Below are 26,970 nucleotides of genomic sequence, written 5' to 3'. Positions count from 1 at the left end.
TAGCATATGTAACGTAAAGCAGAAAGTATTGCGTAAGGTTCTGCAGTTGTGGACGTTGTAAAGTGGCAAAGCTGATAAGCTCTTTTTTCTTGGTATGCCGGTATGTAAAACGCAGATGTTGATCTTTGTGTCCAGCTTGATTCATCGGTATACACGTAAAAGCGATCTACATACTTAGTGTAAAGATGTGATAAAGTTAGTCGCTTTATCATCACTACTGGCATATCACATTTGCGACCTACTCCAGGAATTGAAGGGACTATTTATGGAATTACTAGGCGCCATGGGGGATGAGTTGCGCAAAAAGGCCCGTCTTCGTAAGCAGGCAGTAAGTTTTTGCACCGCCGCATTTCTTTATGTATGCGTGCCGTGATTATATTCTGAAGGTCTTGGCATAGTGGATGATTAGTGTGTTGTTGCCAAACGAAAAAAGTGACGACAATTGGTAATTGCCGGCGGGACTCGGCAATTACCAAAGCACTGGCAGATACACGCGGAACACCAATACATATGCGAAGGCTTCTGGCCTGCAATATTTGAATGGTTTACTCTAGATTACAGGATATTCCATGTAGCACCGGAGCAGAGTATGCTGTGCTTTGTCTAATGATTGCCGAGTGAATGCGCAATAAGGAAGAGGTTGAAGTACCCCATCTCCATCCAGCAAATCAACGGAGAATGTTTATTAGGGAGTTCACTTTCTCCTCTAATGCTTTTATTTGCGGAGTCCATGATACCCGTCTGTTTATGATAATACCCAAGAACTTGTATTGTCGCACAAGTTGCAGACGCTGAGAGTCTAGCACAAGCTGGAATCTTTTGAGGCATTTCCTCGTAAAAGGAAGTACAGCAGTCTTCTCATGTGAAATAATCGTACCTCTGCTTTTTAAAAAAACATCAATATTTAGTGTTAGGCCAGCTTGTAGCTTTTGCTGAACGGCTTGAGTACTCGAGTCATATGCCCATATGCACAAGTCGTCTGCATATAGTGAATAGTGAAAGCCATAACACAGTTAAATAGAGATGGACTGAGTGCACTACCCTGCGGAACGCCTTGATTCACATTATGCTCTGTGCTTTTGCCATCAGCAGTTTTAATAAAGATTTTCCTGTCTCTTAAGAAATCCGCAGTCCATCTCAGTGTTCGGCCAACTATGGCCAAGTGAATTAAACCATGGAGTAAGTGAGTGTGGGTGGCTGTGTGGCGCTTTATGCCTAGAAACACTGCAATAGTCATTCTTCCACAGCTCCTCTAACGATTTGCGTATGTAACAAAATCTAAAAAAGCATGTATCGTACACCGGCGCCTGCGGAAGCCCGCCATGTTTTCGGGTAGTGCGTTGGTGCATTCTGTCCACCACTGCAGCATGGCGTCTATCATTTTTTTACCTAAGTTTACACAGGCAACTTGTCAGACTGACAGGGCGGAAAGAATCTCTTCCTTTTCCTCTTCCAATCCCCTTTCCCTTATGCCTTTCCAATCCCTTTCCCTTATGACTTCCATCTCTTTCTTTTGCTTATTGCCCGGTGTTTGGGAGCCTGCTTTTTATTATTGTGATCGGCGTGATGACGAAACGATTTGACGGAACGAAATGACGAACCATAACATTTACCTTGAATTGAAAACAGAGATTTCAGTGTCAAAAACGTTGACAGTTATGCGTAAACTAGCCTCGTACTTTACTAAACCGCAAATTATGCAGAGCTCGCGCAGGACGGACACATCAGCAAGAGCGGCGCCTCGACAGGCGTCAGAAACTTCCGCTTTTGCTCTTATCTCTCAAAGAGAGAGGCAAAGGACGGGACGATGAATTCACAGCGTTGCGCATGTCGCATCTCGGGTTTAGCGAGACACATAAAACGAAACTTGTTTTTGCAATGGAGCCCAGCTTATCAAGAAGCGGCAACAGCGCAGCGCAAGCTCACTGGCCCAAATAACTCGTAAAAAGGGATATGGAGGATTCGTTGGGCCCGCAGCTGAATCGCATGTTCCTATAGACAAGTTGTGCTCTTTAAACAACCATGGGCGCACCGAAAAAGATAACAGTGCTATGAATTTTAAGTAGTTACGCATAATTAGGGGCATTACACAATCTCTATGGGTTTGCCGACATCGAGAGTGAGTGAGTGAGTAAAAACTTTATTTGAAAGCAAGGTATTGATGGATGACCTTGTTGTTAGGCAGCCACGAGCCCCTGGGCCCGGGCGGCTTCTTCAGCTCTCTCGATGACCTTGGCCTGCAGGTCAGAGTAGGAGCTGAGCAACACGTCCTCCCACTGCTCAGTATTACTTATTTCGTGATTTGGGTGTGATTTCCTGCTGGGCACGACCACATAATATGGAATAGATCCGCTTTTTGCTTGCAATGCTTACATGTATTAGGGTATTGGCCCGGGTAGTAGTGATGATAGGCTACGGGGTTGGGGTAAGTGTTCGTCTGAAGTCGTCTCCAAGGTACTTCTTGTCGCTTGTTCAGCGATTTGTGTGCTGGCGGGTACACTGCCCTGGCTAACCTGTAGTGCTGAGTTATTTCCTGGTAACTGACCATGCGAACCCTCTCTGATCCTAGCGTGAGCCGTCCGGGTGCTCGGTTGGCGAGTCTTCGAGCGGCGGTGTGGGCGGCATCGTTGCCGAGTAGGGAGGAGTGTGCTGGTGCCTAAATGATCTGGATTGGTCGTGGGTGCTGGTTGGTGTCTACTATGTGTTTACGGGAGCCGAGACCCGACCTTTCGCAAGATTGCGTACTGCTGCTCTGGAATCGCTAATAATGTAACGACAATGTTTGAAGGCTATTGCCAGAGCGATAGCCGCCTCTTCCGCTGTTTCGGAGCTTCTGGTGCGAATTGAACCACCAGCGCGTATTTGACCTGAGGAGTCCACCACTGCAAGGGACATACAGTTGCATTCTATGTATTCTGCTGCGTCGACATAGACTACGTCTTGAAGGCGTGGAATTTCTGATGTAGGGCTTTGGACCACTCGGCCCTCCTTTCCTTGTGGAATTCGGTGTGCATGTTTTTAGGGAGCGGACTAATGTTGAGATGGCGCCTCTGGTCGTGAGGAATGTCTACTTCAATGCTTTGCATCGACTCGTAGTTGATGCCGAGATTCTGGAGGATGTTTCGCCCGGCGGCACTCTGAGCTAGCCCTTCGTATTGAGATATAAAGTGCGCTTCTACAAGTTCATCGAGGTTGTTGTGCACACCTAGGGCTAGCAATTTAGCGTTGGCCATTCTTATAGGTAGCCCAAGAGCCTGTTTATAGGCCTTCCAGATAATTCCCTCTATTTTCTCTCTCTCTCAGCCGCTTTGAGGCAGAGGTACGGGGTGATGTAGGTGATGCGGCTGAGAACGATGGCTTGTACCAACCTAATGAGGTTGGCTTCTTGCATGCCAGAGTGTCGGTTGGCAATTCTTGAAATGAGTCGCATCGTCTGCTGAACGCATGCTTCCAGTTTATGAATTGTGTTGTCGTTGCGCCCGTGAGCTTGCATGAAGAGGCCTAGTACACGGATGGTGGTCACCACCGGTATCGCCCCTCCTCCGGCTCGCACAGTGATTTCTGGGGGTGGCGCAGTGTCGTATTTGCGGTTTGTAGGGGCTCTGAGTAGGAAGAGTTCTGATTTTTGCGGGGAGCAGGCGAGGCCTTTGTCGGTAACGTACTCTTCAACCGTGTCTACAGCTTGTTGCAGCGTGGTTTCTATATCTCCATCGCTACCTTTAACCACCCACAGGGTGATGTCGTCGGCATACAGACTATGGTGTAGACCTGGAATCTGATTAAGTTGTTCCGGTAATCGGATCATCGCTAAATCAAAGAGGAAGGGGGATAAGACTGATCCCTGCGGTGTTCCACGACTTCCAAGAGGGATCTTGTCCGATTGTAGTTCTACTATTCTTAGTTCCGCTGTGCGGTGGTTGAGGAAATCTTTGATGTAGTTGTAGGTCCTCGGGTCCACACCTAGGTACTGCAGATTCTCTAGTACAGCCTGATGCGCTACGTTGTCAAAGGCCTTTGTAAGATCAAGGCCCAGGACAGCCCGGGTATCCTTCTTGGGTATGTGGTCCAGACCTTCATGTTTAAGCTAAAGCATGATGTCTTGCGTGGAAAGTTTTGGAAGAAAGCCAATTATGGAGTTCGGGGATAAGTTGTTGTCCTCCGCAAAATTGTGGAGGCGGTTAAGTATAACGTGCTCCATGAGTTTTCCTACGCATGAGGTCAGAGAGATCGGGCGTAAATTCTCGAGCTGTAGTCGCTTACCATGTTTAGGTATGAATATTATTTGTGCATGCTTCCACTGCGAGGGGATAGAACCTGTTTCCCAACAGCTGTTGAAGTACTCTGTTAGGGCAGTGATAGATACGTCGTCTAGATTTCGGAGGGTCTTATTTGTTATGCCATCGAGGCCTGGTGCAGATTTAGTTCGGAGTTTCAGCAAGACGGCTCGTACTTCAGCCTCTAGGATGGGTGAATCTAGGTTAAGATTCTCCGGACCAGTGTATGGCTTCTGGGGGATTTGGGCATTTGTGCCTATGTGCCGGGTTTCGAACTTTGTTAGGAGCTCGTCGTTCGTACCCTGGTATTGGTGAGTGATCTTATTGAGGCATTTCCTCTGCTCGGATTTACTCTTATCCGGGTCCATAAGATATCGGAGGAGATTCCACGTTTTGGCTAGACCGAGTTGTCCCTGCATCGAAAACAGAAACCTTAATCTATGGCACGCACAGTTTGAGGGACTCACGTTGAGTAAAAATTTCTTTACACAGTAGTGCGCTTGGCAAAGGAGACGTCTAGCTTTGAGATATAGGGGGGATCATTTTGAAATTTTCCAGGATTTTTAAGCATCGCCTGTGGCTGATAGCACAATTTTTGTCCTTGAGATGGTATATTCGAAGAGACGGACATTACCAGCACGAGAGGTCGAAACCCACATTTAACAAATTAAAAGGAAGCATTCACATATTCACTTCTTAATTACTTTACGGCACATCTTGCGAATTACGAATTGCAGCCCGGTGAGCTTGCAAGACATATCCACTTAAAATGAATCTCCAGGATGAAGCAGTTTCGATATGTTATTTCCCAAAATGTGGGGCGAAAATCATTGGCGTTCCAGTTACTTTTGGCCTTGAATGCATAAATGAGCGTGTTGTTACAAAAAGTAAGTGGACAAACAGTGCATTTTTTACAGTGAGCTTCCTGGCGCACATCTCCAAACTGCTGTCATTCTGTAAATTCATTTCAAGGGGATACGTCTTGCAACCTCATCGGATATACGTACCGTTAGTAAATTGCAATATCTGCCGAAAAGTAATTATTTAAGAAGCTAAATAATGACTTCCGTGATCGATATTTAATGCAAGTAATGTCCGCCTCTCTGAATAATCTAGCACAAGGACTGGAATTACATTATCTGCCCCAGGCGAGAGAAATAAGTGGAGCTGTATTCGTAAATTACCAGCAAAACAAAAACCAAGAAAAACGCCCTTAATACAGGAGGGGGCTTTGTAAACAAGACAATACGCAAAAGCTTGAGGCAGGTCGATAGAAGTTCTCTCTATAGAAGTTCTCACATCGACTCATCCTGACGTCACAGATTTTGGCTGTGTCTGCTCGGCCCTAGCTACCCTTAACCTGTAAAGATGAAGTGCATTGTATTCGGAAGATTCCAAGGACACAACTTAACGAGTTTCTAGAACGTTTACTGTGCCACATCTAGCCAAATGCGCGAAAATACTTTGAAATCCGTGACGTCGCATTGATATGTAACTGCGCTAGAGTTTCGTCGCGAAATTAAAAAAAAAGGAAAGGAAGTTTGACCTCCATCTTTCCTCTTACTAATCATCATCTTATCGCGAAATTAACAAAAATTGTGTGTTCAAACGGTAATTTATCAGTCTAATCTGATGTCAATCGAATCAGTCTAATCTGAATTCGTCCCTGTCGACGTCTTATATTGACACCAGCGGTCGTCAACTGCCACCGGATTGTATTCATTTTTTTCTAGGAGACCACCAGTGCGTCCATAAACCCGGGTCAGACTTAGAAGCACCGCTTTATACAGGCGTCCGATATCCCTGCGTTGCTGTCCGGCGGCGCTGGTATTCGGCCGCCATTGTGAGGGATAGATACGGGTACGCTTTAGTATAGGCGGTCGTTGCCTGACCTACCGCAGTCGTTTAGGTTTTGTGCTGTTTCTCCAGCGTTCCTTCATTGAAATTTGACATGCCGACAAACATTTGTGTGCTGCGATGCAAGCGGTATATGACTACGTGCACAGTTTCGGCCTAAGGCCTATACTTTAGTGCGCAAAATTCAATGCGGTGTTCACTGTGCCGACTTCACCAGTGAACTCGGTCGCTTGGTGGCCGTGTCTACCATTCGTCCGTACTTCACACAGATCATGACAGTCAGGTGCATTAGTTTTGATTCACCTGTCACTGAGTGTATTAATAGATTGTGTAAGGCGCACACATCCATATTTATTCATTTTTTACCCGCGTGAGCTACAGCATCACCGTAAATAATGAACTCTGTCACTGGCCTAAAACCGCGTAGGCGACAGCAGTCACGTTTACCGACTCAAATGCAGTGTAGCGGCTACGACGACAAGCAGCAGTCAATCCCATGGCCAAATACACTGTAGCATTTGCGAAACCACATCTACTTGGGTCACGCATGACTGCTATACACTAGTACACAAGATGTCTCAGCATGCATGCCGTGCCTTCTCGGTTTACATCGCTCTTCTTGCTGTATAGTCTGTGCTGACGGAATTGGGAATGACGTAAGACACGACAAAAGTTGTCGCCCCTGTTGCCAAGGGCTCCCCTTATCGTCGCCATCTTTTCTATACCATTCAAAGGCGCGTTCGTGGGGCAATTACTCTGAAGCATTTACCAAGACAATAAACTTACGCCATCGCGAATAACCAAGTTTGCCTTGGCAGAGCCACGTCATTCGACGAGCACACTACGTCAGAACGCCGTGGAAATGTCACCGAGACTTGTAGCAGACCACGCGTGGCCCACAAACTTACTGTGTGCGGCCTGCGCTCGTCCACGCGTCTATACTTCACGATGTTAATGGGAACCGAATGCGCGTACAGGGTTGTCGGCATTATGCAAAGGGCGCACTACTTTTCCCCTAAAGTTTCGAATAAGTCGTATCAGACGCACCACTCGGCGCAACGCGACACTCTGTATTCACAAAGGGGTTTAGATTCAAGACTCCTCTTCTACTCTGTCAAGTGGTGCCGGGCTGTGCCAAAAAAGTCAAGAAGACACTGCGCTTTATTGAAACTACCCTGTTAATTTCAATCACGAGGTTTTCTTTGAGAAGCACACTTTAACTGCAGCACATTTAGGCAGACGCTGACTACATCGATGCGCAATTTCCGCTTCAGTGTGGGGACTGCGCGGCCATGCACTTTCTTGAGTCGAGGTGAAGTCAGTGAATTGTCGATTCGAGGAAGGTCCTCGAATACGGGGGTATGCCTCGTCACACGGGATTATGCATAGTAAACAACGGTCACTATAGCACTGAGTCCTAGCAACCGATTTATTCCAGGAGCAAGCGAACCGAACAAACAGAATCCCTATATAGTTGAGTAAGGAAGCCGAGGGCAAATAACACGCATATAAGCAAGAACGTGAGCACTTTTTTTTTTTTTTGTGGCCGTATACTGGGGGGTGTGGTGTGTTGTTAACCAAAATGCCTACAACATGTTCCTCTAGAGAATGAAAACCGACAAATGGCAAAATAGACGACATTCAGAGTTTGCTTCGCGTTTTTACATTCGAGACCCTTGATTCTCACTGTCTTCGACCAACCTGTTTTAAAGCGACATGTGTTAAGGATACTTCAGCCAGCTTTAGTGGCGCCCTCTTGTTCATCATCATTACATTTTCTTATGGCAAGGGTAGCGAATAGAATAGAATATTCAAACAATGCAAATTAGTCGAAGAAAACTGCTTGTCAACCCCCACTATTCTATCCTCCATGGGTACATACTGTGCAGCTGAACGTACAGTACTATAGGGAACTCTGGTGCTAGCGTCTACGAGAACTGCGAATCTGCAAGTATGGCATGCTGTTCAGCCAACATGGGAACGATGGGTAGCACATGGATTTGGCGTTGAGAGTTTGCAAATTGAGTTTCTTCAACGAAGTATTTGTGATCCAAGTGACCCAATTCGCAATCATCAAGCATGTGCGAAGAATGTTACGCCCTTCATGCGTTTAGGAAAATGCACACAGGGAAATATAGATAGATGAAGCGGACCAAATAATACGACAAAAATGTTTGAAGTCACAAAAGCGCAGAGATTAGATAAATTCAAGTATTACAGCCATCACTCTCATAGTAGCTGAACAGTCGCAGTGCTACTGTTCCCTATATCAATTTTCGCATGAACTATGAACATGAGCAGTCGTGCCATGTTCGTCGCTGTCGTCGAATGCCAGCTCATTCTTTTATGTTTTTCATTCGTTTAGTTACGGCAGTCGTGACTTATATAGGCACGCTTTGTACGTACAAACCAGCCTTCGCCATTTGTTTTGTATACCTGCGTTTTCCTGCCCATATTGTAGAAAACCTGCCTTTCATTAAAGGGAAGTGTGACGAACGCCAAATTCACTCAGACCAACACAGAAATAGAGAAAGAAAAGGGGAGAGGAGGTTCTATACCGAAAAAGCGTCCGGTTTTCCCGCTATATATTGTGTGAGGGTTCAAGGTGAGAGAATACTATAGAGACATTTTCACAAAGAATCTCAACGCCCTGCGCCATGTTGGCCACTGGACTATGGTGGCAAAAGCTAGCAGAACAGAATGCCCCTGAAGCCCAAGCACCTCGCAGCAAGTGAACACACGACGAGAGTTGTCAGATTTTGAACAGGAGTTTGGCAGATGCATGGCTGGAATAAAGATCTGTAGCGGTAGACGTCCGCATTGTGAAGACGGCAGGGCTGGTCTGTTCAGCTATATCAAATGAGAAGTTACATCAAAGTCAGTCTGAACGGCATATTCGAGCATCGCCTCGCTGTGTGCTACTACCAGCCATTCGTGGAAAGCCGAATTAGCAACTCCGTGAAGTGGCAGCTAATCAGAAAAGAGAACGGGTTGTGCGTTCTTAGAGGGGAGAGTGCGGGCTTGTTGTACGCTACTAATACAGTAGACTGCTGTTAATTTGACTACGGTTACTTCAATTTTTCGTTTAATTCGATCCAGACCAAAAGTTCCGGCTTGCCCCCATGAGTTTCTATGGGCCAAAACGTTCCCTATATCGATCCTGAAATTGGAATTAGGCAGATCATTCGAACTTGACAAGTCAGCACGCGCGCGCCCTGCCTCTATGGTGACCCCAATAGCGACCCCAATAGCGACCCCAATGGTGAACCCACCAACGATCCCTTTAGTGATCATTGGTGGGTTCACGTCCACGTGGGCTCAGTGGTGCAGAGTTTGTCTTGGCGGAACTTAGGGAAAAGGGAATGCGTTGAAAACACGTCATCTCCCGTCGAAAACGCTCATTTTCGGCCCGCCCTAGAAAGATTTCAAAGCAATAACGGCAGATAACAATGCCTGATTGCGGTATTTACCCAATTATAACACGTTCCTTTTGTTTTCCAAGGAAATTCGATCGAAAATTGCCAGCGCGGTGCAATCGGAAGCGAAACAAAAGCGCTATCACGGCGTTCGTACGCTTTACCACATAAGATTACTGTAATGCGGCAAAGCTCACAATAAAATTCTGCGGCGAAGCTGACTTTAAAAAACCGGCCGTCATTAAAAAAAAATTGGGTGCGCGTGAGATTTCTACATTGCTCTGGAGCTTTAATTTCTACGTTAGTTTTCTACTTTGGACACGTAGGAAGTGGGCGCACTTTTCTATTGGGGGCGTGTTAGACTCGAGCAAATGCTGGTAAATGAATCAGCGGTGTGTTAGGACGTTTTTTCTGCATGTTGTCTAATTCGATCCGTCGGGTAATTATATCACTTACATTGGCACCGCCACGGTCGAATTAATGGAAGCCGTCTGTACTTTCTTCCATGAAGCCTCCATCTTTTTCGGCGTCGCGCGGAGGGATATCGTAGGCGGTCTGTTAAGGAGCCCTGCTTCTAGTTCTCCTTTTGAGTTGGCTTTCACGGCACTTCACGGATTCGGTAAGAGGTTACATGCACAAGACGCAATTTGCGAAATAAGTACTGACCGTTTCCAGCTTTACAAGGCAGGCGGACCGAGGGTGCCAGATCTAGATCTTGTTGCCTCTTTAAAAGAAAAGCAAAAAAAAAAAAGAACGGCAGGGAAGACCCACTGCCAACGGCTGTACTTTGATGCCGCGTTTCGCGACTCTTCTCGGTTAAAAGATTTCTGATAAGAGAGACGCGGCGCCGCGCAAGCGACGCTTCGCACGGCAGAATGCCTACGACGTCAGTGGCATCTGGACAGTCGCGATGCGTGGTCGACGTCTCTCGTCTCCGCTCGAAGCCCAGCATGTTCTTGTGACCGTACTGGTGCTGCTGTCACTCGCCACGACATCGGTCGTGAGGTGTCTGCTGCTCCAGAAGGACTTGCAGAGCTTCGTGAGTACGCTAGAGCAGTACGCTAGAACGAGAAACGACATCGTCTTTGTGCTCGACGAGTCCGGCAGCATCGGTGAGGATAACTTCCCGGCAGAAAGGAATTTCGCAGAGATGACGGCGCGGTTGGTAACGGTGTCGCCGGACTTTTCCCGGCTCGCGGTGGTCACCTACGGCAGCGACAACAAGCTTCACATCAACCACATCTCCGACGGCGGCGGCGGCATGTGCAGCTTCCTACATGAGCTCAACACGATTGGTTATAGGGGAGGCGGCACCATGACTAGGGAGGCGCTTAAGCTCGCCAACAGTCTGCTGCAACAGGGCCGTCTTGGTGTTCACAAGTGAGAATGTTTGAGCTTCAGTATGATGCTATGTGCTATAGTTGCTTGACATGCTCGTCTCGCTTGTCCATGAGCGACACGAGAATCAGAGAGTGGTTATATTCATTCGTGGCTTGGATAATTATACACTGCCTGGCCGTATCGATTTCAGGGAAGACGCACATGCGGTGAGAGGATATCGTATTACCAAAGCAAGCTTTCGCGGGCTCTTCCATGGCTTATTGTCACTGAACGCTACCGATACTAATCACACGCAGGACAGAAGAGGACGGAAAATATTTCACGTCTAGGTATTGCAGCGCGCATCAGCTACATTCTGCCGCAAAGGCTCAGCCGTTGCACGCATAAGACCTAACTGTCTTTCGTTGGATCGTCGACGAAGCTCAAGTCGAACACATGTTTCATAAACACGGAGAACTACTTAATTTCCCGTTTCCAAATTTCTGATCTTCTTCGCCCATTCGCGCGCGTGATAGAGTGTAATGGCGCGACCATTCTTATGAATGCCTCTTGCAGTGATTGCCAACTCAAGCAGTTCCTTCTCGGTTCATCTCGCAACTTACTGCCAACGTTTGACGTATATTAGAAAGCAAACCGTCAGAGCGTGTCCCCCTTCGAATGTGGTAAGGAGCAGGAGCTCGCGCTTCGCGCTGCGTTCGAGCGTATCCATGATGCGTGGGTGCGTTTTGCAGCGATAACCGTTATGGCATGCACCGAGCAAGGGAAGTATTAGCAGAGAGAATTGCGCAGCTAGATTGAAGCTAGGGTGCCGGATACAGTGTTTAAATGTGGGAACCTTTGTCTGCAAATTAGATGCCTGTAACATTACTGATCATTTAATGTAAAGTTTTGATTCTGAACCTAAAACAGATCGGCCCAACACATGATCGTCACATTAGAGTGCGCGGTATACGCTTTAGTGCTACCACTCTGCGGGCGGAGCTGCGGCAGGACAGCCGAACAAGCTCGCATCGATTAAAAGTTACCAGGAGCTAAAGCTTCCCGGCCAGTACGCTGAGATTCTTGATAAAAAAGCGATGAGTGCAGCGATCATGGCGTTTCTGCAGAGGAGTTCCTAGGTGAGGCAGACCCACCTTTCGGCTACGGACGTGAGCTTCACAAGACCAATTAACAAAAAAACAATTCATCACTCTTTTTTAGTACCATTGGAGAAGTTGTTTAAATGACAAATTAGGAGGCACTCATATTAACTACACCCTATCTTTTTTTTCAAATCTTGAAAGTCACACCTAATTTTAGATATTTAGAAATTTAGAAAAGGGGACCCCGCTCTCCCATCAGACGGAAACACCCAGCGACAAAAAGCACGAGAAAGTTTTAAACTGAGCGTCTCGGCCAGTGGCGGCAGGCACTGATACGACAAGCTTTGCTTAGGGTTGGAAACTGGACAAAGTCTAGTTAATCTCCCTTCCTTCCCCTACTTCCTTGTCTATTTCTCTCTCTTTGCCTGGAAAGCATGTGAGGCTGTGTGCCGGGTTGTAATTAGCCGCAACGTGCCATGATTGAAATTTCTTAACACACTTCCTTGCTGTGTGACGTAGCAGCGGGACGCACTCGGTTTCGATATTGCCTCGATTGAGCTTAGAGATTCAATGATGAATATCTCGAATTAAGTGCGATTTTGGAGATTAAAGAAAAATGGGGGTGTATTAAAATGTGACTGCTTCCAACTTTGATATATCAACAACTGCTCCCAAGGCATTAATAAAAAAAATCAATTTATGAATTCTTGTTAAGTAGTTTTCTGAAGCTCACGAAATTAGGGGCAATGTATGTCTGCATCGCCCATGAACGATTCTGCAACAACGCCACGTTCGATGTGCTTATAACTTTTTAATAAGAAGTCTGTATCAGAACAGGTGTAATTGGATATCGCAGGGTGAGGTGTTCGTCCTGCAGTGGACAGGAAATAGGCTGATAATGATGGTAGTGAACGAAACACCCTGTATAAAAAAACACTAGCGGTGACCCCCAGATTGTTTGTGAACGTTTACATCTCTCAGCTGCTTCCCCTTTGCTACAAAGAGAAATACTGCGCCTGGACAGTCCTGTGCTTGGCCTATTTGAGCGCTCGCTAATGTAATTGCCTGACGCTACGCCCTAAAGCTTATCCATAAACCGGTGTTGAGGTGAAATTATTTAAGCAGTGCCAGCGGTAAGAATCGAAAGGTAGTTTAAGGAATGAATGAGAAAGGGGGGGGCGTATCTGTCCACTTCTCCACCCCCCGGGCACAACATCTCCATAAACAAAGTCCTTATTATTGTTCACGTACAGCTGCAAAAGCTTGCTTCGAGTGATACCGCACGGAGCAATGCCCGCTTTGAAGACACTGCTTTGCATTACGGGCGAAATATCATTTTCATTGTTGTTTTTTACAGAGCCCCCTTTTTAAAGTGAAATTTCAATGAAAACCTGCACTGTCTTTGCATGTCTTGACCTTGCGGGTTCGGCACTTTGGGGCAGAGTCAGCTGGCAGAGTCAGCGTGGCAGAGTCAGCTGTTTTAGAACTGATCAAACTCAGTGGAGTAAAAGCTTCAGAACGATCTTCTAATGAGAACCACCGGTCTGCAGACGTAAAGAAGTATATTAAGGTGAAACGGCTGAAATTGAGTAGCCTTGTATACATACTGGTGAGAACCTCAAAATGTGTCTGCTATTAAGAGCCTCAAATATTTACCAACTCTCCAACAAACATTAGCAGAGCTGGCGGATGCCGCTGACTCACCATGACATGACTCACCGCAAACTTGCTGTGAAATTGCAGGTGCAATTACATTTCTGGTTAATATTTAGTAATTTAGTATATATATATATATATATATATATATATATATATATATACAACGCAATGTAACGCAACGTAAGGAGTACAACGCAATGTAAGGAGTTGTCATCATCCCCTTAAACAAGCTTTGTGTATGGAGGTTACATATAGCACCACGTCTCTATAGCACGCATCCTGCGCTTTCCACCACAACCAGTCAGGCTATCACGCAATCGGGCGCAAATGATTGAAAGCCGCGCGCCCGACGCATCCACTTGATGCACGCGGCGAAGTGATCACGTGATCCAACACACTCAGTTTGACCCAGGGGAAACCAAATAAAGATCCATGAACCCCGACGCGTGCGGTGCCCGACCAGCTCCCTCCTACCTCCCCCCTCCCCCGTTTTCGCATTTAGAATTACACTATCTCCCGGATTGGCCCAGTTCCTATTACACTATTTCCAGGAATTAAATAACTTTGATTACAGGCACCGTTCACTATCACATTTTTCTCCTGGAATCGGCCCGGCTTTGATTATACAATCTCAAGGATCAGCACAGTTAACTATTAGACTGTTTCCTGGAATCTGCTGTGTTTTGATTACACTCTATCTGCGGGATGCACCCAGAAAACGTTTATTATTACACTATTCAGTTCCAGTATCAGCACAGTTTACAATTGCCCTGTATCTGGAATGTGCCCGGTAGGATACACCACCTCCGGTACGGCTCTACAATTGCACTAACCCCAGAATCGACAGAGTTGATAACAATATCTCTGGGATCAGCCCAGTTTACTATTGCACTATCTACGCAATCAGTACTGTTTTTATTACGCGATCTACGGGATTGGCCCAGGTAGCAATTGCATTGTCTCTGGAATCAACCCAATTTACAATTGCGCTATCTCTGAGTTTGGCCCAGATCACTATTATTCTTTCTTCTGCAATCGACATAGTTTTGATTAAGCTATTGGCGGGATCTCCGAGTTGGCCCAGTTCACTACTACACTGTCTCACGGAATCGGCATAATGTTGATTACAATCATCTGTGAGATTGGCCCAGTTTACTATTACCCTGTCTCCTGGGATTGACCGTCTTGATTACACCATCTCCAGGATACTACCAGTTCACTGCTACAATATCTCCCGCAATCCGCCAAGTTTAAATATCACTATCTTCGGGATCGGGCGAGTATACAATTGCACCATTGCCGGCATCCGCCAAGCTTACAACTGCACAATCTGCGGCATTCGACCAGTTCACTCTTACCGTGACTCCTGATTTCGGCCTAGTTTTAATTACGCCATTTCTGGAGCTGGGCCAGTCTTGACTACACTATTTCCGAAACTGGCCTAGATCACCATTACACTGTGTCTCAGGCTAGGGCAATTTCGATTTGTGATGGGCCTATTTTTGATTACACCCATCTCCTAGATCGGCTGAGGTCACTAAAACCATGTGTCTTGGAATCGACCTGGGCTTGATTGCACCATCTGAGGCATTGGCGCAGCTCACTATTGTACTGTCTCTGGAATCTGCCCATTTTCAATAGCACCATTTCCAGGATCGGCCACGTTCACTATTGCATCATCTCCTGAATGATCCTATAGTTTCGGTTACACCATCTCCAGGATCGGCCCAATTCACTATTAGAGTGTATTTCTAATTCTGATGCACATCGTTCGAACTCGGCGCTTACCCCGAACTGCCAACTCGGAGCCTGGCGCACTGTCCACTACCCCAACGGTCAATGCACTGAAGTCTCGTGATGCATCCCGCACCTTGGTTCATATATACACTAGCTTCGTGATGAGATTAGAGTGTATTTGCCAAGTTTTTATAGCATCATCACGGGGATTGTTCACCTTACTTTTGGGTTATCTACGGAGTCGACCCAGCTTTTATTTCACCGTTTTAGGCACTTTACTAGGCAAGAAAACAATCAACCGGGACAGAAGAAACCGTGAAAAGCAGGTAATAAAAGTTCCACTTTAACAGTTGGCTCAGCGTCTCCTTGTAACCTCCTGTGCACTGCAATAAATTTTCGCTCTGTGGGTGATGTACAGTGCTTTTTTTTTGCAATCGTGCGCAAAATTTAGAAGTACGTCTTCCGTTATTGTTGATTCTTGAAAGTTGTTTCTTGTACGTTTGCCAACATTTGAGGTGCTTTTCGAGAAGCACGACCAGCTTAACGCCTTTCACTTTTGCAGAATAATCATACTGATATCAGATGGACGAGCAGACAGCGGGAACAAGCCCAACGATTTTGCTCGTGAATTGAAGCGCAGCGGCGTGATTATATTTGCCGTCGGAGTCGCCAGCATCAACCGCGCCGAGCTGGAGGAGGTGGCGACATCCCCCAAACACATCTACATGCTCACAAGCTTTCCCTACATCAAAGAGGTGAACAGCGATCTACGCAAAGGTACAGTATTGCGTGCATTTGGCAGTCTAGCAAACCTTTTCGCGGAAACCGGTCAGCTCAGAGATGCAGAATATTCGCTCACACTAATCTGGAGCGTAGCATATCAGGCGTTTGGCGAGGCCAACATCTGCTGCTGTGATTAGTGCCCATCTCTCTTTCTCTCTTTCGGAGGAGTATCTCACTTTTTAAAGAGAATGCTTTAGCTCATGAGGAACCTTATTCAAACACAGGCAAAGCGCAGAAAATACCACAGAAATACATTCACAGCGCAGGAATGATTTCTAGGCAAGCGCCTGATTCATATAAATGTTTTTCTTTTTGCTTTTTGAGAGAGAAAGTTAAATTCTAGGGACTCTAAGAAGCAGAATTTCGATTCAAGCTGTCGACCTTCCTAAAAATTTCTGAAATTTGTTGTCTTGAAAGAGGAATATACAAGCAGGAACTTTACAAATACCTAACTCTACACTAAAAACAATTATTGCTGCTGTATAAATTATATTTGCTACAGCATCATATGCGGACAAATCTGGTACGGATGTAAATATACAGCGCACGTAAAATTCTTGCAACGTTGACGAGGGTTTCGCAAAAGCCTGACTGGCAGATTAGTGCCAGTATACATAGCATTGATGTATAATACATCAATTTTATCCACTTTAGATATTAATTAGATGCAATATACAGAATTTTGACGTATTTTTCACTGCTGAATTACAGAGCTGTAAACTTGATAACTGAGCTTTTTAAAAATTTTTTTGTATTAGGTAGGAACTGTAAAAAATAATTTGCAAAATAAGGAATCCGCTTTCCACACTCACTATAATACAACATTTTCTTTTACATGCACCAAACCTCCTCAAAATGGGTGCAGTGGTTGTCGAGAAAAGTGATTTTTCCGTTCCCATGCATTTAGATAGGAACTCCCGAGCATAAAGCTTGCTCTTAAGCTGAAATGATTACTGGATGACAAAAAGACTAAAGGGAAACTTTTTTCTGCTACCTACTAAAGTAACTCCCCCCTCCGACAAAAAAGAAAAGAAGAAAGAAAGAAAGAAACAAAGAAATACATATATCGGGTCGGTTGTGTCAGGTAGGCAGTCGGAGTGGGGTATGCCCAGTTTCCTCTAACACTGGCTCCTGGAATCGGCCCAGTCCTTCATAGCACCATCCCCGTGATTGGCCAAGTTTTAAAATTGCGCTACTTCCGAGTTGGCCCAGTTCACTGCTACATTGTCTCCTGGAATCGGCACAATGTTGATTACACCCATCTTTGGGGTTGGCCCAGTTTATAGGGGATAGAAGAATGGGTACGTAACTAAATAAGCAAGTTGCATTTATTCACGCGTTAGAAAGCTTACATGTCTAACTTAATTGCTACAGCCAGTGTGGGTCCTATGGTCTGCTTTTGCAATCATGCACGCTTCTTATTCGCAATGGGCCCGTTTGTTTTCCAGAGAGTATTTGAGCCCTAGGGGGTGCAGAAATAACAGAAATAACGCTATCGCGTTCCACTCTTGAAGGCGAAGCTTAAGCGTCCTCCAATTTTTGCTTTCTAACCTGACGCAAACTTGACGTTTTGCCTAGGAAACTGAAATGAAGGCACTGAACCTAACGTTTCTGATAAAGCAAAACGCATTTCCTCCTTAGCAAAAAATAAAGCAGCTAGCCCAAAGCGTACGATTATCCCGTTAAAGGTTTATCTCGCTTCCATCGTCTGCTGCCTTCAAGACGTCGTCCGCTTCATTGGACAGGATGAGTGTCTGCGAGAAATGGAATGAGTCATCGTATATAGGGCGCCAACATGCTTGTTTTTTTACCTTCAGACAGCTTACGCGACAAGACCAATGGGGAGGAGCGCACGTTCTAGGCCGCCTTATCGCTATTTCGCGAAACGCAAGTGACTCGGCTGGCTGGGAAGTGGCCGAATATCACCGATAGCGTTGCGCGCCCCACAGGTATCCGCTTGCGCGACGCAAGCGCTGGCACTGCCACCTCTTGTTCACTTCGCTGTTTACACGCACCGCGTCAGGAAACTTCAAGGTGCCGCCTTTTGTACATTTCTTTTTATAAATCAAAAAGCGGCCGTTCTCGTAAACTTTGATGTTGTGAAATGACATTCATCTTGATTGCAATACGAACGCAGCAATGAAGAGGGTAAAATGTTGCAGAAGCTTTGTAATGGTCAACTAATATTATTTAAATAAGCGCTATTTAAACTCTACTCCACTCCACAATGCCAGCACGCCTAGGGACAAACGGCCACAACACGCGCTAGGAAACTTCCTCGCTAGTGCCTAGGCAGAGTCATATATTCAAAGAACAAAAGCCCCCACATTTTCTCGCTTGCGCCCGCTCTTACTCGCGCCTGCGCACAAACGACTGGCGATCCCTCAAATGAACGTCTTGTGATAATGGCGGCCGTGCAACCGCCATGCGTGTCGAGAATAGAGCCCATGGAGGAAGGAAAAACTCAGGAGGGGCCCTGACGTCACTCTTTGTGAAGCTAAGTGAAGCCGGAAGTGGGCGTGCTCCGCCATCATGTCGGGCCCATTCTCCTCTCTTGTTTACATTTCTCACAAAACCACGCTGTACTGCGCGCAACCAGGCTGCTGGGACGCGCGCGCTTCGCAGCAATACAAAACAAAAGGAAAAGAAATTGCGGAATTTTATGTGCCAAAACCACTTTCTGATTATGAGGCACGCCGTAGTGGAGGACTCTGGAAATTTCAATCACCTGGGGTTCTTTAACGTGAACCTAAATATAAGTACTACGGGTGTTTTCGCATTTTGCCTCCATCGAAATGCGGCCGCCGTGGCCGGGATTCGATCCCACGAACTCGTGCTTGTAAACAAAAGGATGTAATCGCGATGTCTCATTGCATTACCGTTGCCGAAGTCATGTTGAAAGACGTTCGTAATGCAGTTCGCGAATGGGGCCGTGAGGTCGAATCCGCCGCTTTTACCGGCTTTTATGAAATTAAACATTATTTATCAGGCCAGCCAACTGAACTGTTCTTATCAGCCGCAGGTACCGGCCGCTGCCCAGTTCTTGCGTGCTTTTAAAAAAAGGTCACCTTTATCGCTGCCTTCTACTTGCTTTTCTCTGCTTTGGCTTCCTGGGGCTCTCAGACGGACTCCCGAGCTATGTGTCTGGCGTTACGACAACAAATGTACGCATTCTCACGGCACTGCAAGAACCCACTGGAGACACGCACGACACACCGACCGGTTTGCGATCCCTCTGAAGTTATGAGCACAAACACGTTTTCTCCCTGTGGCGTGAGGAATCGTCGCCGCGCATCACTACCACAGCGCGCCGGCGAGGAGGCAAAACGTCATTTCCGACTCCGCGTTTAGATGCATTGACTGCGGCCTGAGGTGTCTTCTTCCTACGGCAAGCGAAGCTTCGCGGAACCAAATTTTTGTGATAGCCGGCGCACGGCGCAGAACAGTACGCGCGTAGGCCCGGCCTACGTGCGAACGTTTGATGCGTTCGCACGCGTACGTTCTGTGGAGCCTTGCTCATTCTTGCAGCGCATCCTCTCAACTTAACTCCCCTGCGCTTCTCGCGTGCACAGATAAGATAGGCCTACGGTAGCGAAGATTCGTTCCTTAATAAGACAAAGCAGCCGCTTCTTTCCCGTCTTCCCAGATGAAGCGTCCACTGGCCGGCATATGGTGCCGAGGGCAGCAAAATGCACATATTCTGCGGAACGCTCTGTCAGCGTGTGTATTGTGGCACACTTGTGCAGGTGTGTATGAACCTAGAACGCGCTATGCTTAAATGAGTTCGTGCTGTCGCGAGTATACTGCAAGAAACAAGCAACAGTTGAGCAACATGTGTTTTAATATGCACAAACGCAAGTTGTCACTGAACACGAAGTTCCAAAACCAGGATTATGCATTTTTAAATAACGTACGTTGAACGTGCCGCAAATGCACCATGCGCTGTCAAAAGCAGGAATCACTGACCCGCAAGGCGTGCATTGTATAGATGCTGAAACGCATTGGTTTCGGTCTACGATTGCACGTTTGCATGATTCCGCCGAAGAGGGCAAAATTTCCCCCGGATATTCCTTTGCAGATCACGGTCAAGCGCGAATAAGGAGAAAGTGAGGAGCAGACAACACAGGCGCTTCTGTGTTGTCTGCTCTTCACTCTGTCCTTGGTCGTGCGCGCTTGACCGTGATCTGCTATGCGTAACCAACTAGGCCAAAAGTCGGTGCTCTTGATATTCCTTCGTCCGTTGCCATTGCCGTGGCGCGGTACATTGCATACAGCATTGCACGCGCGTTCATTTCACGAGCTCTAGTTGCTCCAGTCCCACCTGGCCATAGCGACATCCGGGAGAGAGCCCGGTCCAGATAACACAGCGCAACAAAGCACGGAAACCAACGCAAACCTGCCCACACGACGCCTTTGCCACGGTACGAAACCTACGGAGCAACACAAAAAAAAGCTAGAAGAGGAGAACCTACGACGTCACTTCCTCCCCAATTTTCTCCTATAGCGCGCGGAGGAGATAGGGCCTCTCCTGAATTTTTTCCTTCCTCCATATGATATGACCCCCCTGGTGCGACTGTGCCATGCACTCGGGCCCGCCACACTCTTAGATGGCTGGGGCACTTGCGCTTGCCTCAGACTCCTACGCTTGGGCTCCCTATCGGGACAGACACGTTCCGCAGAGGCGAAAGGCGTTGGACGTCCCTCCGTCTTGCTGCCCGAGTCTCTTCACGCCATTTCTAAAGACACTACGTGTCGAACGCAGGGGGACCATAACCGAGCAAGCCTGAAATTACTGCGACAAATTGCACATCTGTGGGCCTTATAACTCCTCCTGATAAGCAGCGGTTTGAGTTTTATAAATGTATATTCTATGGTGCTTTTAGATCGCTCAAGCTCGACCACTCCTGTTCAGGTGGATTAACGTATACTGCGAAGTTAAGCCTTTCTGAATGCCGCGCGCAAGGCTAAATGTACGCGTCATGCGTGGTGCGACAACGGCGTCATCTGTTTACACGCGACAAATGCATGATTGAGTAATGACTTCTTTTCTCTACACAACGATACCAAAGTAAGGCACGTGGCTCGTACGGTTGCAAAGATGTAAGCAAAGATACTATAGCATATGTTCGTTACGTGTCGTTTTGGCAAGCGACCCCTCTTTTATGACCAATTTTAAAAATGTCTTACGTGTAAAAAAAGCAAAAAAAAACCGAAAAAAAATGATAATTTTGGAGATTGCTTTCAAGATTATTTAGCCTAGAACGCCATTAACAAGCGAAGAAAATTGATCGTATGCTTATCTTCGAATGAACATACTTCAAAGCAGTGAGTAGCGCAGACGAGGGGAGAGTCGATGTATTCGGTCCGCTCTTTTTGACTTCTCGCGAATTCTCTATGTTTGCATTCGTGCAACTTTGCTCCACTATGTCGCAGACATCCACGATACGCAGTGGGACAAGGCGGATCAATCCGAGTGCCTCAAGGTGGGCAGAGCATGCGACACAAACGCCATCTGCGGATGCGGTGCTCGAAGCGGAACTCACCAGTGCGTCTGTAAAGCGGGCTATCAAGGCGAAGGGACGCACGGCAAATGTCAACGTGAGAGACGTCATTTATTCCTTTTACATTTAATTCCTTTTGTGTTTCTGGATGATGTGTGAGTGGCATGCATGAACGAACGTTGGAATATTTGCGGCAACACTGGAATCCTAGCTCCGCCCCCCCCCCTCCTTTCCCACATACCTCTCATTCTTTTCATGAAATCCTTCTCCCTGCAATCTCTGGACTGCTAATTAGCAAAGTAAGACACGAACGGTTACATGTTCAGGTTGCCCACGAGGATCGTACAAGAGCAAGACTGGATCTAAAAAGTGCGACATTTGTCCGGGCCACTCAGCGACGCCTGACGAAGGAGCGACCAGCTTGGACCAGTGCTCGTGCATTGCAGGCTATGAGGGGAACCCTGGTGGTAATGTGCCGTGCAGCCGTAAGTAAACATCGTATTCCTAGTGTCTTTTGCGTCGTGGTGAATACGGACCAACTAATCCGGAATTCAGGGTGTACACACGCACACACACACACACACACACACACACACACGCTCGCGCGCACGCGCTCAGAGTTAGGCTTATATATTTGAGGAAGCAAGACCTCTGTACAGGAATACGTGGCTTGCAGCACTTCTTTCAAGGCAAATCACACGTGCTTTAACCGGTGGCAGGTGCAGCCGAGGTTGACTGAAGCGAAGGTCAGGGCATGAGCTTTACTCATCGGCTATGAGGGCGATACGGTTCGCACGGTGAGTTGAGTTTGAGAAGATTGCCACTTTTATTGTTGATTTATTTAAATCTTGCGTGAAGCATTTTCCAGGTAGCTGGCTATCAAGCATCGCTCAATACGATACTGCAATACTAGGTGTACACCAGATGACTCTGGTCAAGTGGATGCATACTAGTCATACATCCACTTATACTTTTCACGCTGCCTTTGACGCTGTTACACACCCACAAAGTCCTTTGACGCTAGAAATGTTCGTAAGAGAAAATTTTAGCCAACCGATTTCACCGAAACATATCATTACAGCGAATGTGGCACCTGCGAAGAACAAACAAACAGAAAGAAGAGCAATTGAATTCGGGCCCAGATGCGCACCAATCTTAATGCGTTCTCTGCTGGGTGTGCGTTCTGTTTCAAAAGCGTGGAGACGAAATAAATCAAGGGGACAAGAAATTTGGCCATCAAGGGTACTGTAATTGCAAGCGCATGTTAAGAACCCAGAGTCAACAAAATAAAAAGAAAAGTTCATGCAGAGCAACAAAGAGAATTTGATGCAAAGCAGTGACGTGGATAGGAATATATATATATATATATATATATATATATATATTGATGGGGGCGATGGTGATGATGCCCTTACGTTTAAACGTAACAAGTTGCTCCTAAATGTGTGAGCGCGCCAATTTCTCTCTCCACTCTTTTTCGATTGCTAGACATACATATATATATAAATATATATATATATAGTCATATCATGAGAAGCCAACAAACACTGACACCAAGGACAACATAGGGGAAATTACTTGCGCTTAATAAATGGAAATGAAAAAACGATAAATTAATGGAAATTGAAGTGGATGAAAAAACAACTTGCAGCAGGTGGGAACCAAACCCACAACCTTCGCATTTCGCGTGCGATGTTCTACCAATTGAGCTACCACGGCGCTGTTTCCCCATCCACTTTCTTGGGTATTTATGTGTACTAGTAAACCCTGGGAGTGTTAGCCAGCGCCACCACTCACACACCTTGGCGGCGGACGTGTCAGTGTCAGTGTCAGTGTGTATATATATATATACATATATATATATATATATATATATATATATATATATATATATATATATATATATATATATATATATATATATATATATATATATATAAATGCTCACGGATAATTGACCATGTAAATCAACGTCCCACGCAGCCATCAAGTGCGCGAAGCTCTCCGATCCTCCTGGCGGAAGCAATCTTCCTCACCCATGCGGAAATACTTTCGGCAGCGAGTGCGACTTCAAATGCACCGAAGGTCATTGCCCTTATTCGTGCAACATGACTGAAGTGCTGGCTGGAAACTTACCCTGGAACAGCAAGTCAGCAACGTCGCGCGTCTGCCAGGCGAACGGGCAGTGGTCCGGAGGACAGTTCTTCTGCGACAGTGAGTTGGCGTTACTGATGCACAAGTAAAAAAAAATGCAGCATGACTCACGGTTGTGACGCGTTTTGCCTGTGTCCTTGCATTTTAAACATTGTTACATTGCTAGTGCTTGCCGTCGTCAGGCAACCGCGCGTCAAGCTCTGCGCACTCACATCTTAATGATTGGGAGCAATGTTCGGGCGTCAGTTCACTCGTACTCAGCGTGGCGTCCGTGTTTGGCGTATAGTTCATTGAGAGGCTCCATATCAGAGTATAAACGTCGCTGGACTCTAGCTTTTGTTTGTACGTTGTACCTCAATCAGCGAGAACTCCAATGCCTGCGATCCCTTGACACGCTTAAGAAGCTTCGGGTGATTTTGAAAACAATCTCCTCGTAGTCTTGGAAAACTACGAAAGAACTCCAGTGCCCCCTGATGAGCCGCAGAAACTGCTGGAACACATCGCAGCCGAAGTAACCAACCACTGGCGCACTCTAGAAGAGCATTTTAGGTATTGTAGGCCACCCTTTGACTGCGGCTTAGGCTCTCTTCGAGAAGCGGGCGCGAGTTACTTTTAGAGACTGCAAGGGCGCTGTGATCGGGGTTTGCATTTTAGGTTGGCTTATGGTACTCTATATGCCACCGGACCTTTTGCAGTAAAGCTTGAGAGATAGAGAGAGAAAAGGAAAGGGCGAAGGAAAGGCAAGATCAATCAGACGCACGTGATGTTTGCTAACCGGCACAGTGGAAATAGGGTCAAGGAATGAAACGAAAAACAGAAAGAGCAATGACAAGAAAAAAAATATAGAAAGAAAGAAGCAGAAAGAGAGGCTTGCGCTTTGCGAACAAAGTTTCTCCAGTAGTCTCCACAGTGTGCAGTTGTTTGCCGCGATATTTGCTACCGCTATATCAGAAACATTTCGATCCACGATTTCTTTGTCTCAGATGTATGTACTTCAGTATGAATCACATGTGGCAAACCTTCGCCTCAGGCGTAATGCCTTGCACTATAGCGGCAACTCAAGCATTGTCGCCTTCCTTAACACTTGCAATTCACAGCGTAACCCTGGGCTTTGTATGTTGGGCACAGAGGTCCGGTGTCCAGCGCTCAGGGCTCCGTCCAATGGCAAACTGCAGTGCTCTAGCAACACGTTCGAGTTCGGCACGACGTGTGAGGTCACGTGCTCGGTGGGCCACAACCTCGTTGGCAATCCCACCGTTACCTGTTCGACCAAGGGCACGTGGATTGGTGAGCTGCCAAGGTGCGAGGGTAAGTCGAAGATTACGAATTTCAGTGCCAGGTACTTACGGCTTCACGAAAGGTGCCGGCTAGAGGAAGCAGTGACCCATTGGTTACCTACTTATTCATTTACTTACTCGTTTACTTACTGGACACGCCGTCGTGACCCATTCGCTGCATTCAGAGATGACGTGTTGGCGTGCGTGACGTTCAACAATTTATCTCAGTCCGTGTTCCCAAAACAATCCGTAAGCTAATGTGGCGTGTGACTAGTGAATGCAGGCATCGGCCGCTTCGTGAGAGCGAACGTATTATTAGTGAAAGACGCCGGCAGACCGCAATACGTTCTTTCAAAAAGTTCGTAAGAAGTACCAGCCAATAGTAACTGCGGACATATAATTAGCAAAGGCACCCGACCTACGGGCTCTTACGAATGCGAAGTTCTTGTGAATTCGGCCTCAAAACTCTTTCGCTATATATAGAGAGTTCAGACGTTCAATAAACAAGCATAATAGCATGGAAGCGGACTCGGAACAAACATTAAAACATCTATTTTATTGTTTTCACACAGTTATTTCTTCTTTTCGCAGGTGTAGCGTGTCCGCCTCTCAAAGTGAACAAAAAGATGCGAGTCGACCCTTCTCGCTGCAGAAACAAGACGAACCCTTACGGCTTTGTGTGCAAGTAAGTTGGAGGCACTTGCCGTTATACGGAAATGGAAGTGGCGTACTGAGACTCTCACTCGATGGCTGATAATGAGTGTTTTGTTTACCTTTTTTTTCTATGTGTAAATGCCAGACTGTTACATTCAAGGTACGCAGGGTGAACAATGCATTGCTAGATGCGAATCCTGTTTGCTTTCCTTGAATATTTGAATAACCTGTGGGCAAAAACATTCAACTGATCAGGCCTTGCGAGAAATAGAGCAGACGTTGTACATGACGTTGAAGCATTATATATGACAATAAATAGAACATATGTTAAACACCAGGTATTTCGCTCTACATGAGCATATTGACGTGTAAAAACACGGAATTAGACTTTTATGACAATTTCCTTCACCTTTACAATATAGACATGTGTCGTAAATATTGTAACTACAATGGTAATTATTATATTCAGTTTAATTGCTGAATGAATTGTTTCATTTTTCTTTGATCATGTCCGTCTTGGCAGTTAATTCATCTGTATTGACGAGACTACAGCAATTTTTTAAGGAATAAAAAAGAAGTGACACACACACACACACACACACACACACGCACACGCAAACACTTTACATAGTAGTTGCAAGTATAGCAGCTGTAATGTATGTGGATACGATACAAAATAAATGCGAACTTTGTAACGCCGACCGGTTGTTCCATTCCAGAGAAAGGTCACAGTGGTGGTGTTCTTTATTCCCAGGTATGAGTGCATACCAGGCTGGCGGCTGGTTGACACGGAAAGAAACACTGCAGTCGATGGCGTACGGAAGTGCTTAGAGGATGGAAAGTGGAAAGACGCGGGACAGAAGATAACGTGCCGAGGTTCGTCGGGGCTGTTGTCGACCAACTGCGAGCAATCTTGAAGAAACGATCACCTTACCTGTCGGTCGTCTCGATCGTTTCAAAGACTAAGGACGTTTCGGCTGTTGTATAAGACGTTTATGAAGAAATAAATTGTTTCCTTTTAAAATTATTACTTAATGTTAACTGTGAAGATGCCTTAGCCAAGAAATGTTCTTAAAGCGAAAAAATATATTCAGGAAATTATGAATATTTCTTTTATCTAGGGTATTTGCCGTAAAGCATACGTGGTAAAATATGAACGAGACGGCATCAAGTAAACGAATGCAGCTCTGGTACTTCCGCAATGAGTTAGCACATCTGCTGTCCATTATCCAAGA

At 46.2% G+C, this 26,970-nt stretch overlaps 2 long non-coding RNA genes across 2 annotated transcripts; both read left to right on the top strand.

Annotated features, from left to right (window-relative positions):
* The first annotated feature begins 21,084 nt into the window (after positions 1 to 21,084).
* LOC129386318 (uncharacterized) lies at positions 21,085 to 23,894 on the top strand. Its single transcript, XR_011893613.1, has 3 exons — positions 21,085 to 21,747; positions 21,977 to 22,135; positions 23,634 to 23,894. It is a non-coding gene; the product is annotated as an uncharacterized lncRNA (long non-coding RNA).
* A 1,044-nt stretch (positions 23,895 to 24,938) lies between these two features.
* LOC129386360 (uncharacterized) lies at positions 24,939 to 26,718 on the top strand. Its single transcript, XR_008613766.1, has 3 exons — positions 24,939 to 25,112; positions 25,673 to 25,766; positions 26,490 to 26,718. It is a non-coding gene; the product is annotated as an uncharacterized lncRNA (long non-coding RNA).
* Positions 26,719 to 26,970: the final 252 nt, after the last annotated feature.

The sequence above is a fragment of the Dermacentor andersoni genome, chromosome 4, assembly GCF_023375885.2.
Source record: "Dermacentor andersoni chromosome 4, qqDerAnde1_hic_scaffold, whole genome shotgun sequence".
NCBI lineage: Eukaryota > Metazoa > Arthropoda > Arachnida > Ixodida > Ixodidae > Dermacentor > Dermacentor andersoni.
Note: the sequence above shows the minus strand (reverse complement) of the source record. Positions and strands in the feature narration are given on the sequence as shown.